The sequence below is a fragment of the Theropithecus gelada genome, chromosome X (genome assembly GCF_003255815.1).
Source record: "Theropithecus gelada isolate Dixy chromosome X, Tgel_1.0, whole genome shotgun sequence".
NCBI lineage: Eukaryota > Metazoa > Chordata > Mammalia > Primates > Cercopithecidae > Theropithecus > Theropithecus gelada.
In genome coordinates, this window is record NC_037689.1 from 81,313,845 (window position 1) to 81,325,918 (window position 12,074).

Genomic DNA, 12,074 nt, shown 5'->3' on the forward strand with positions numbered 1-12,074 from the left:
CCGGGCGCGGTGGCTCAAGCCTGTAATCCCAGCACTTTGGGAGGCCGAGACGGGCGGATCACGAGGTCAGGAGATCGAGACCATCCTGGCTAACAGGGTGAAACCCCGTCTCTATTAAGAAATACAAAAAACTAGCCGGGCGAGGTGGCAGGCGCCTGTAGTCCCAGCTACTCGGGAGGCTGAGGCCGGAGAATGGCGTGAACCCGGGAGGCGGAGCTTGCAGTGAGCTGAGATCCGGCCACTGCACTCCAGCCTGGGCGACAGAGCGAGACTCCGTCTCAAAAAAAAAAAAAAAAAAAAAAAAAAGAAATACAATCTATAGGACTTAATGACAATTTTGATATGTAGGAAGGCGCTGTTAGAGAGACGAAGGAGTTACAAATTACTCAGGTTCTGGTTTGGGTAAGTGGGTAGGGAGTGGTGCCATTCACCCAGGAACTCTTGAGAAAGAGCAAGATTGCCAGAAAAAAAAAAATCACACACTCACAAAGCGCAGAAAGCAGCCTAGTATCTTAGACTTAGTGCGTTCTCATTTAGTCCTGTTAGGGAGGTGGAAAAACAGGCTTAGAGAGATTAGGTAACTTACCCAAGGTTTACACAGCCAGAAAGTAAGGGTCCAGATGAGAACCCAGTTCCCAACTCCAAGCCTCCTCTTCATTCTACTTCTCCAAAACTGCTGTGCAAAAAACTTTGGGGCAAGGAGAAAGAGAACTTTTAAAAATGAATAGAGAAGGCCAACAGGTGGAGAAAAGAGGGGGTTGTCAGCTTTTTAGGGCAGGTTTCCTAAATATATTTTTTTCTCTAAATCTGCCTGGATGGAAGATACAGAAAATAAAAATGTTTACTTGCAACACATTTGGTTTTATTAAATTGAATGGTTTGTAACGTAAGGTAGGGAAGACACCAAGTTGGTGCTTTTTCAGAACCTCTCAATGTTTTGTTGGCTTGTCTTCATCATCTTAAGGTTATCCACAATAACTAACTACTGATGGGCCCACGGATAGTGCTGAATGGTCCATGCTCTGGTGGTGTTCACAGTCTAGTGAGGAAGATAAACACAGCATTACAATACAAGGTGTTCAAAACATCTAGCAACATCGTTTCTTTAAAAATAAACTTTTTATTTTGGAATAGTTTCAGATTCACAGAAAAGTAGCAAAGGTAGTACAGAGAACTGTCTTATACTCCTTATCCAGTTTCAGTTTCTCTTAATGCCATCATCTTACATCACAGTAGCATATTTATCAAAAATTAAGAAACCAACATTGGTACATTACTTTGAACAAAACCCCAGACTTTATTTGGATTTCACCATTTTTTAAAAAAAGTTCTTTTCCTGTTTTGCAGTCCAGTCCAGGGTCCTCTGCTGCATATTGGTTGTCCTTAGCTCCTCAGTCTCTTCCGATCTGTGGCAGTATTTTGGTCTTTTCTAGTTTTTCTGAAAGCATCAAATTTGAAAAAAAAAATATGTTATACGGTACATGCATATAATATTACTATATATAGGGCCGGGCGCGGTGGCTCAAGCCTGTAATCCCAGCACTTTGGGAGGCCGAGGCGGGTGGATCACGAGGTCAGGAGATCGAGACCATCCTGGCTAACATGGTGAAACCCCGTCTCTACTAAAAATACAAAAAACTAGCCGGGCGTGGTGGCGGGCGCCTGTAGTCCCAGCTACTCGGAGGCTGAGGCGGGAGAATGGCGTGAACCCGGGAGGCGGAGCTTGCAGTGAGCCGAGATCGCGCCACTGCACTCCAGCCTGGGCGACACAGCGAGACTCCGTCTCAAAAAAAAAAAAAAAAAAAAAAAAAAAAAATATTACTATATATAGCAGATTGAACCACCTTGATTACCTTTGCTGGGGTATATTAAAGGAATAGGTTTATTTGGTGAAAATCAGACATAAAACACCTGAGGCAATGCATCACAGATTATTGTGTAAGGATTGCAGGAAATGCCGCATTAACACACTGTGTTATTGTAATTTCTGCATAGGACATTGAACTACGCAATACCAAGGAGAAGTAAACATTGAACATATCTGTGTTAGCCCATTCGCATTGCTAGAAAGGAATCCCTGAGTATGGGCAATTTACAAAGAAAAAAGGTTTATTGGCTCACTGTTCTGCAGGCTGTACAAGCATGGCATCCACATCTGTTTGGCTTCTGGTGAGAGACTAAGGAAGCTTACAATCGTGGTTGAAGGTGAAGGGGCAGCAGATGCATCACCTAGTGAGAGAAGCAGCAAGACAGACAGGGGAGGTTCTGCACTTCTGAACAACCAGCTATGGTGTGAACTACCAAAGGGAGAATCCACTCATTACCATGGGGAGGGCACCAAGCCATTCATGAGGGATACGCCCCCATGACCCAAACACCTCCCACCAGACTCCACTTCCAACATTGGAGATTATATTTCAACCCAAGAACTAGAGGGGACAAGCACTCAAACTATATTAATATCATGCATTATAATGTAATGCCACCAAATCATTGCTATGGGTAATTGCCTATGTTACTGAGCTTTATTGCTACCCTGTATGACGTAGTTTTACTGTCTGTAGTTTTACAGACATTAAAATATTTTAAAGTGTGTTTTCACTTATACATCAGTGCTAAATGATGAGAACACATGGACACATGACAGGCAGAACAACACACACTGGGGCCTGTTGGAGGGTGGGAGGTGGGAAGAGGGAGAGGATCAGGAAGAACAGCTAGTTGATGCTGGGCTTCATACCTGGGTGATGGGATGATTTGTGCAGCAAACCACCATGGCACATGTTTACTTATGTAACAAAACTGCACATCCTGCACATGTGCCTCTGAACTTAAAATAAAAGTTGGAAATAAAAAAATTAAAAATTAAAAAATAAATGACAAGTGCCTGACCAAGAAGTTCATTCTATTATTTCCCTTGTGTTAATAATAATTGTTATTACATTACTGTGCTATTCATTAACACAATACACTACATTGAGAATAAAGGGGAGAAAACAAAGGATAAAAAACATTTTAAAGCTTTGATAATTAAAAGCAAAGGGTACTGTTACATAACTAGAAATACAGACCAATTAACAGAATAGAATATCCATAAGTAAAAACAAATAAATAAAGCCTTTGGATTTAAAAACCTGTTCTTCAGAAAAGCTGTCACTTCCTTTGTCCTCCAAAAAAGGACCTGAAAAGTCCCAATCCAAACTTTGGAAAACTATAGTTATGAGATGCTATAAATGTTCAAAGCAGTCAGAAGCAGAAGGATGAATGTGTCTTCTGACTGAATGTGTCATCTTAAATTGGTTGGAGAAAAGGTGAACAATTCAGTAAACTGTTGTGACAACTAGGTAGCCATCTGAAAAAAAATAAAGTAGATTCATACTTCACACTGTACCTCACGATAAACCAGAGAGGAATCAATTATTTAAATGTAGAAAATAATAACAAAGAGCACTCAAAGGAAACATGGAAGAATTCTTTTCTAACCCGAGTTTCGGGGAAAGCCTTCCTAACCATGATTCAAGATTCAAATGCCATAAAAGATGGCCTAGAATTCGATAAAAGACCAGCAGCCCAATAGAAAAATGGGCAAGCCTCATGAGTAGACAAAAGGCAGAAAAGGAAAATATAAATGGCCCCCAATGACGCTCATCCTCATAATGAGAAAAATGCAGAGAGCAGCCCAAGATGGCTGACTTTGAGGATTGAGTGTTGGATGAGGAGAAGGTGTGCATAGCTGCTAAATTCATCACTCATGCTCCCCTATGGGAATTTAATAAGTATTCAATGATGTTTAATACTTAATAATGACACTCTCCTCAGCGAAGGGGCAGCGCAAGCATTTGCCCAGCATAACATGGATCAGTTCACGTCTGTGAAGACAGAGAAGGATATGAAGAACAGGTCTGTTTTTTTTTTTTTTTTTTTTTTCTGAGACGGAGTCTTGCTCTGGAGTTGCCCAGGCTGGAGTGCAGTGGCCGGATCTCAGCTCACTGCAAGCTCCGCCTCCCGGGTTCTCGCCATTCTCCTGCCTCAGCCTCCCGAGTAGCTGGGACTACAGGCGCCCGCCACCTCGCCCGGCTAGTTTTTAAAATATTTTTTAGTAGAGATGAGGTTTCGCCGTGTTAGCCAGGATGGTCTCGATCTCCTGACCTCGTGATCCACCCGTCTTGGCCTCCGAAAGTGCTGGGATTACAGGCTTGAGCCACCGCGCCCGGCCCAGAACAGGTCTTAATTGCAGAGCACTCTGACCTAGGTAATAGCAGATTTCTAGATCCAAGAAACAAAATTTCCTTTAAATTTGATCACGTATGGAAAAAAGCAAGTGAGCCCCAGCCACAGGAAGTAGATGGAGGTCTGAAGTCTTGGAGAGAATCCGGTGACCCTGCTTTAAGAGCCTACGTGAAAGATCATTATTCCAGCGTCTTCTGTACTGTTTATGCTAAAACTATAGATGGGCAACAGACTATTCCTGCATGCATTGAAAGCCACCAGTTTCAGCCTTAAAACTTCTGAAGTGGTCATTGGAGTGGAAGTTCATCATCACACCTCCTACAGCCCAGGTGGCTGGAGTGCTTAAGATTCACTATTATGAATATGGCAATGTTCAGTTGGTTAGTCATAAAGATGTACAGGATTCACTAACTGTTTCGAATGAAGTCCAAACTGCCAAGGAGTTTATTAAAATCACAGGGAATGCAGAAAGTGACTATCAGACAGCAATTAGTGAAAACGCTCAAACAATGTCAGATACCACATTCTAGGCCTTGCACTGGCAGCTTCCAGTTACCCCCAGGAAAATTGACTGGAACAAGATACTCAGCTACCAGATTGGCAAAGAAATGCAGAATGCTTAAAGACTGAATGTAGGAGTCTTCAGTATGAGGAAAGACAAGGATTCAACGTGTCGTCATATGATAAATAAGTGATTTATAAACAAGAGTGATATTTTGCTAAGGCTTTCAAATTTTTCTAGCTTCATAGAATACTGTAGAATCTATAGCATGGTCTTGATTCTTTTATGCTCTCTGCCTTGTAATTTTCTGTTATCACTAGATCTACATGTAAATGTTTTGATTGTTGTTAATTCTGCTACACTTAGTGTTGGAGACAGAGATCTACTTTAGAGTCATTTTACTGTTTAAAGTTTTCCTGGGCCAGGAAACCCTGTTACTGATTTACATAAGGTATTATGTTCATTACTTTCTACCCCTATCCTTCCAAGCACTTCTGGTAATTCAGTGGTTTTTACTGATCCACTAACAGCTAAAGTGGCTATGCTACGAACTATAGCTAAATAAAAGACACATTTATCCTTCTCCTTCTGACTGCTTTGAACATTTATAGCATCTCATAACTATAGTTTTCCAAAGTTTGGATTGGGACTTTTCAGGTCCTTTTTTGGAGGACAAAGGAAGTGACAGCTTTTCTGAGAAACAGGTTTTTAAATCCAAAGGCTTTAACCACATTCCCTGCACATGAACGTGTTTGCTTTTTTTTTTTCCCTTCCCTCATTGTCTCCTTCCCATCCAATACCACTGAAGTTATAGACATCTGCATTTTTAGCAGAGTTTTATCCATTTGTTTTTAAAAACTTGAAAAATGCAGATGTTGAAGAAATAATAAGTATCCTACCCTTTTATACTTTGTGGCAGGATTATGCTATAAGCAAATGAATCAAGCAACTATGTAAATCATGAACAAAAACTAAAAATGAACCAAAGTAAAAAGGATAACTTCCAGGTAGCATCTTTCTATTCTAACCTGTCATTTAAGGGAATAGTGGTGATTCTAAACAGGATGTAAAACTTACTCCCTATTACTCTTCCTCTGTCCTGCCTGCCAAGAACTCAAGTATAACTGTGGTATAGCAGCTCTTTCCAGGTATATTGGTTATACACAGGTTTGTGTATGATCTCAGAATACACAGCTGACATAGATATGATATGATAATTGGAAATGACGGGTTCATTTACATTGTTCACACTTCTATGAGCAGGCCTTAAGGAAAGAACAGTTTTTTAAAGAACCAGGCCGGGCGCGGTGGCTCACGCCTGTAATCCCAGCACTTTGGGAGGCTGAGGCGGGCGGATCACGAGATCAGGAGATCGAGACCATCCTGGCTAACACGGTGAAACCCCGTCTCTACTAAAAATGCAAAAAATTAGCTGGGCGTGGTGGCGGGCGCCTGTAGTCCCAGCTACTTCGGAGGGTGAGGCAGGAGAATGGCGTGAACCCGGGAGGCGGAGCTTGCAGTGAGCCGAGATCGAGCCACTGCACTCCAGCCTGGGCGACTGAGCGAGACTCCGTCTCAAAAAATAAAAAAAAAAAAAAAGAACCAGGTAGTGTAGTGTCTTCCTACCTATCTCCAAATACATGTCAAAAAAGAAGGGTGTTTGTGCTTTGACTTTGTTTTTGCTCAGTAACACAGTCAAGCAAGTTTGTTTCCAAGTGGCCCATTGAGCTGTGTAGGCATTTTTGTTTATTTCAAATAAAGTGCATTGGTATCATTTGTTATTCATGCTATCCATCCATACCACGCTATCTTCTGTATCAGGTAGTCTAACAAAAATGTACCCATTTTGTTCAAAAAATAAAAAAGAAGCAAAATACAATTACTAAGATTGGCAACCACCCCAAAAATTAATAACTCATTTTATTAGCAAGGCTGTGGAAAAGTAAACACTCTCATACATTCCTAATGGGTAGTATAAACTCCAATAAAGGGCAATATGGCATTATCTATCAAAACTAAGAATAAAGACTATACTTTCAGGGATCATTTCTTCAGTTCATTACTAGAATAGTTTCTCTGAATGTGTAAGGCGTCAGAAACCACAAGGAGGAGGCACAGCATTCTCTAGTGAGTGGGAAGCCAGCTGTTGGTGTTGCTTCGCTGAAACTGCCATTTGCCATTGATAATCGTTCTTCTCTTCCATCAGGAGACTAAGAGGTAGAAAACGCAGTCTGAATGGTATTTTAAAAATTACAAATATAGCATTTCCATTGAACCAGCAATTCGATTTTTGAGTGTTTGCCAATATATCTGAACACATATAAAATATATACAGTGTTCTTAATTTCAGTTTTTTTATAACAGCAAAAGACTGGAAATGATGCAAGTATCTCTCAACAGGATACTGGTTAGATAACTTAAGAATCATTCATACAGTGAAATACTATGACATATAAAAGAATGAGGAAACTGTATTTGTACCAATATGAAAAGATCTCCAAGATGTACTGCTAAGAGTAAAAAAATCAAGGTGCCAAACACAGTATAATACACTATGTAAGAAAGGAGGTAAAATAAGAGTATATATGCTACATAAAGAACCCTGAGACCGGGCGGGCATGGTGGCTCTCGCCTGTAATCCCAACACTTTGGGAGGCCAAGGCGGGTGGATCACGAGGTCAGGAGATCGAGAACATCCTGGCCAACACGGTGAAACCCCGTCTCTACTAAAAATACAAAAAAAAAAAACACAAAAAACCACACATGTGTGTGGTGGCACGTGCCTGTAGTCCCATCTACTCGGGAGGCTGAGGCAAAAGAATTGCTTGAACCCGAGAGGCAGAGGTTGCAGTGAGCCGAGATCGTGCCACTGCACTCCAGCCTGGCCAACAGTGAGACTCTGTCTCAAAAAAAAAAAAGAACCCTGAAAAAAATTGCATTTACAGGGATTAACTGATTGGGGGAAGGTAGAGTGAACTGGAAAGATAGGAGAGGAATAGGAGCAAGACTTTTCACTCTATAACTTTCATTGTTGTTTCGGTTTTTGAATCATATGAATGTATTACTTATTCAAGAAAAGGTGAGCTAAAAGATGAAACGAACATTTTAGGCAATGAAAACTAGCTGAAGAAAGAGGGCTGTTCAATGAGTCCATAAAGTATGCAACAAACCTTGTCATGTTTCAAAGAATAGAAACACTGAATTATGTTACATGTATTAAAACATTTTACAGTTAAGTGTACATATTAAAAACAAGGGCAACCACCAAAACAACAGCAATGCAAACTGTAGTTTCTAAGCCAGTGTAGGGAACAAAAGGGAATATAGAAAGCATTACCAATCCTACAGAAGGAAGGAAAGGAAAAAGAAAGCTTAAAAAAATGGTAAAAAAGAAAATACGAAGCGAGATGATAGAAAAAGCTCTCCAAATACGGCAATCATAATACATTTAAACATGTGGAATCCATCAACTAAAAGACAATTAACAGAATAGATATGCACATGGCTATTTGTTGAAGCCTTATTTATAACAGCAATAGACTGGAAACAACTCAAATGTTCTCTTAATAGAGGTCTGGTATGTCCACAAAATGAGGTACTGTGCAGTTTTGAAAAGGAACAAAGAATATCTCTATGTTCTCTGAGGGAGCGATGCCCAAGATGTGTTGCTTGTTTTAAAGAAAGCAGGGTGGATAAAAGTGTGTATAATATCATACCAGCTACGTAAGGGAAGAGAAATAAATAAATAAATGTGTGTGTGTGTGTATATAATCCTATGTCTTCCTTTATATATATTTGTGTTTAAAAATACAATATATATTTGAATTTAAAAGGGAAAGATAAGCCACGATATAAAGAAAAGTGATTACCTATGGGGGTGGGAACAAATAGCATAAAGAAGCAGGGTGAAAAGCTAGTCTTCTTTGAGTATACCTCCTTCTGTAGAGTTGACTTTGGAACCATGTAAGTATATTACACAATTTTAACATACCTTTTTAGAAAAGCAATTCTAAAACAATAGTTAGGAAGGATAAATACGATCTAGTATTTGATAGCACAACAGAGTGACTATAGTTAATAATTTAATCGTACATTTTAAAATAACTAAAAGAATATAATTGGATTACTTGTAACATAAAAGATAAATGCTGGAGGTGATGTATACCCCATTGATACTGATATGATTATTATACTTTGTATGCCTGTATCACAATATCTCATATATCCCATAAATATATACACCTACTATGTAATCACAAAAATTAAACATAAAATATTTTAGGTCAAAAGCAAAATGAAACAAATGAACCTGTGTATCCAGAAGCTAACATAATCACACCTAAAGTAACTTTAAAACACAACAACATTGATGTATATTCTAACAGGATACATCTTAAGGTAGGGACAAAAATATCTGCAAAAGAATCTTAAACTCTTTGTAGTAATCATATTTTTGGTGGCATAGCTGGTATTGTTACTCTGAAACTGTTATCTGTATATGGTAGGAAAACACAGATGAGTGAGATGATAACACAGATTGTTTGCTGTTGTCTTGAGAACTAGGATTTTATTTGTGGGAGAAAGACGATGCAGATTGTTGAGGTGAAGTAAAACTTCTTTAGCCTTGAATCTTGATTGGAAAGATCATAATGGCCAGAGCCCAGATTTTTTCTCCAAACACCATTTCACAATAAAAGGAACCAGGGATCCTAGGAGAAATGCTGACGTCTAGTCTGGGGGCAGGAAATGGACGAGTAGAGCCTCCAATATCTTGGAGTGTCAGAAAGCAAGGAGGCTATCACAGACCAATAGGGTTCTGTCAAAAGGACACAGTAGCCAGGGTGTAGAGGCTCCCACTGGCCAAAGTCCTGCTGGACAATTTGAGCATCAATAAGGAGATTAACTAACGGATTGAAATACATCAAATGTTTAAACTTATATGCTTATGATAATACTGGGAAAAAATTGGTCACGTTTGAAAGATGATAGGGAACCAGCTCATTATTTTGGAAACCAATAAATAAGGGAAAGAGTCAAGCATTTATCCTGCCTATCCTGTGCAAACTGTACTGGTAGGTTCCAAATAGCAGATGAAGGGAAGTTTTCTTTAAAAAAAGTCAGCTAATAAATGAATATAGAATGATAGGATATCACTGTTCTGCAACTCTTAATGAATTAAGGGATCTAGCCATTAAGGGACAACCAGATATTATGTGTCTCCTGATGGGAGAACTCCATATACCCTATGAGCAGTCTAGCCAAGGTAACTGAGCCTGAATCTGATAAAGCCTCTAACGTAAAGCACCAATTTGTAGGAAATACAGAAGACAGAGAATATGTTAAATGGTTACCATAGGAACGAAATCCGCAAAGCTCAACTGGGGAAACCCTACAAGAGAAAAAACTTGATTTATTCATCACATTCCTAGGAAAAAAAGGAAAAATAAGAAGGGACCCCTAAGGCTCAAAAGACTTAGAGACTTAAGAAGCATGTGAATCAAATGTGATGCATGGACCTTATTGATTCTTGATTCTGACAAACTAAACCTCTCTCTCTCTCTCTCTCTCACACACACACACACACACACACACACACACGCACATACACAAGCATTTATGAAACACTGGGAAATTTGAACAAAGAAAGGATATTTGATAATATTAAGAAATTGTATTTTAGGTGTAATCATGGGTGCATGGTTATATTTAATAAAGCTTTCTTAATTTTGTAGGTACATAATATTTATGGTTGTAAGAATATACAATCTGGGATTTGCTTCAGAATAATATGGGAAAGGAGAGGGTGAGAAGATATGGATGACGGAAACAAAATTAGACATGAGCTGACAATTGTTGAAGCAAGGTGGTAAGGTTCACTGTATTGTACATTATATTTTTGTAATGAAATCTTTTTAAAATTTTTCCATTTAATAGGTAGGTCACAAAGGAATACAAAAATAAGGATATAATTGATCAATAATATTAAGAGCTGGTCTGGGAAAAGACTAATAAAATAGACAAATTTCTTGGCATGTCCATGAAATACATCAAGAATACAAAAGGGGACATGATTCAGATTTAGAAGCGACTTAAGAACTACATGCAAAACCTCACACAACTTTATACTGACAAATTTTGACCTCCAGAGAATACTTTGCAATATCTGGAGGCATTTTCGTTGTCACAAATGGCAGGGGGCAGGGGAGGGTGGTGGGGCAGGGTGCTACTGACATCTAGTTGGTAGAGGTCAAGGATGTTGCTAAACATTCTAGAATGCACAGGACGGCCTCCCACAACCAAGAATTAGCCAGCCCAAAACGTCAATAATTCTGAGATTGAGAAACCCTGAGCCAACTTAAATTGGCACGCTTCTAGGAAAATATTATCAAAACTGACCCAAGAAGTTGAAAATCTTGATAATAACCTCGACTCTCTATTGCATTACTCTCTGCCATAACCAGAGAAGAAATTGAAATGATTTTCAAAAATCTACCTGTTCTCAAAAAGGCAGCAAGTGAGTGAGTTCTACCAGATAAGTTTCACCAAGACTGCAAGTAACACATAATTTTCATTTCATCTGAACAGTTCCAAAGAAAAAGATGGGAAACTATCAAAGCCATTTTACAATCAGGCATAATCTTGATACTGAAATGAAACAAGGACTGGTAAAAATAGAAGGCTATAGGCTGACATAATTTAAAAACAAAGGTTTGAAAATTATAAATAAAATATTACTAAATTGCCTCTAGTGTGTATTAAATCTAGTGTGTTTATCATGATCAAGTGTGGTTTAGCTCAGGAATAAAAATAAGGAAACGTATCGATGTAATTCACACATTAGCCAAGTAAAGGAATAAAACCGTAGTTTTTTCCATGCATGCAGAAAAAGAATCCAATACAATTCAACATTCTTTCAAAATAATATTAATAGTAAAGTTTTAGGAAGCCAAGGAGAAAAAGAAACTATTTTAATGTGATAATGGTGTCTTCTGGAAACCTACTGCAGACCTATTTAATTGTGAAATATTACACCTAGTCCCATCAAAGTCAGGAGCAAGAAGTGATAACCACTATCCCCACTACAAGGGTCATTAAGATTTAAAAGACAAAAGCACAATTTTTTTTTTTTTTTTTTTTTTTTTTTTGAGACGGAGTCTCGCTCTGTAGCCCAGGCTGGAGTGCAGTGGCCGGATCTCAGCTCACTGCAAGCTCCGCCTCCCGGGTTCACGCCATTCTCCTGCCTCAGCCTCCCGAGTAGCTGGGACTACAGGCGCCCGCCACCTCGCCCGGCTATTTTTTTTGTATTTCTTAGTAGAGACGGGGTTTCACCGTGTTAGCCAGG

At 39.2% G+C, this 12,074-nt stretch overlaps 1 non-coding gene and 1 pseudogene across 1 annotated transcript; both read left to right on the forward strand.

Annotated features, from left to right (window-relative positions):
• Positions 1-3,684: 3,684 nt before the first annotated feature.
• LOC112616212 lies at positions 3,685-4,853 on the forward strand (annotated as a pseudogene).
• A 1,903-nt stretch (positions 4,854-6,756) lies between these two features.
• On the forward strand, positions 6,757-6,972 carry LOC112616795. Its single transcript, XR_003117801.1, has one exon. It is a non-coding gene; the product is annotated as a small nucleolar RNA U3 (small nucleolar RNA).
• The last annotated feature ends 5,102 nt before the right edge of the window (positions 6,973-12,074 follow it).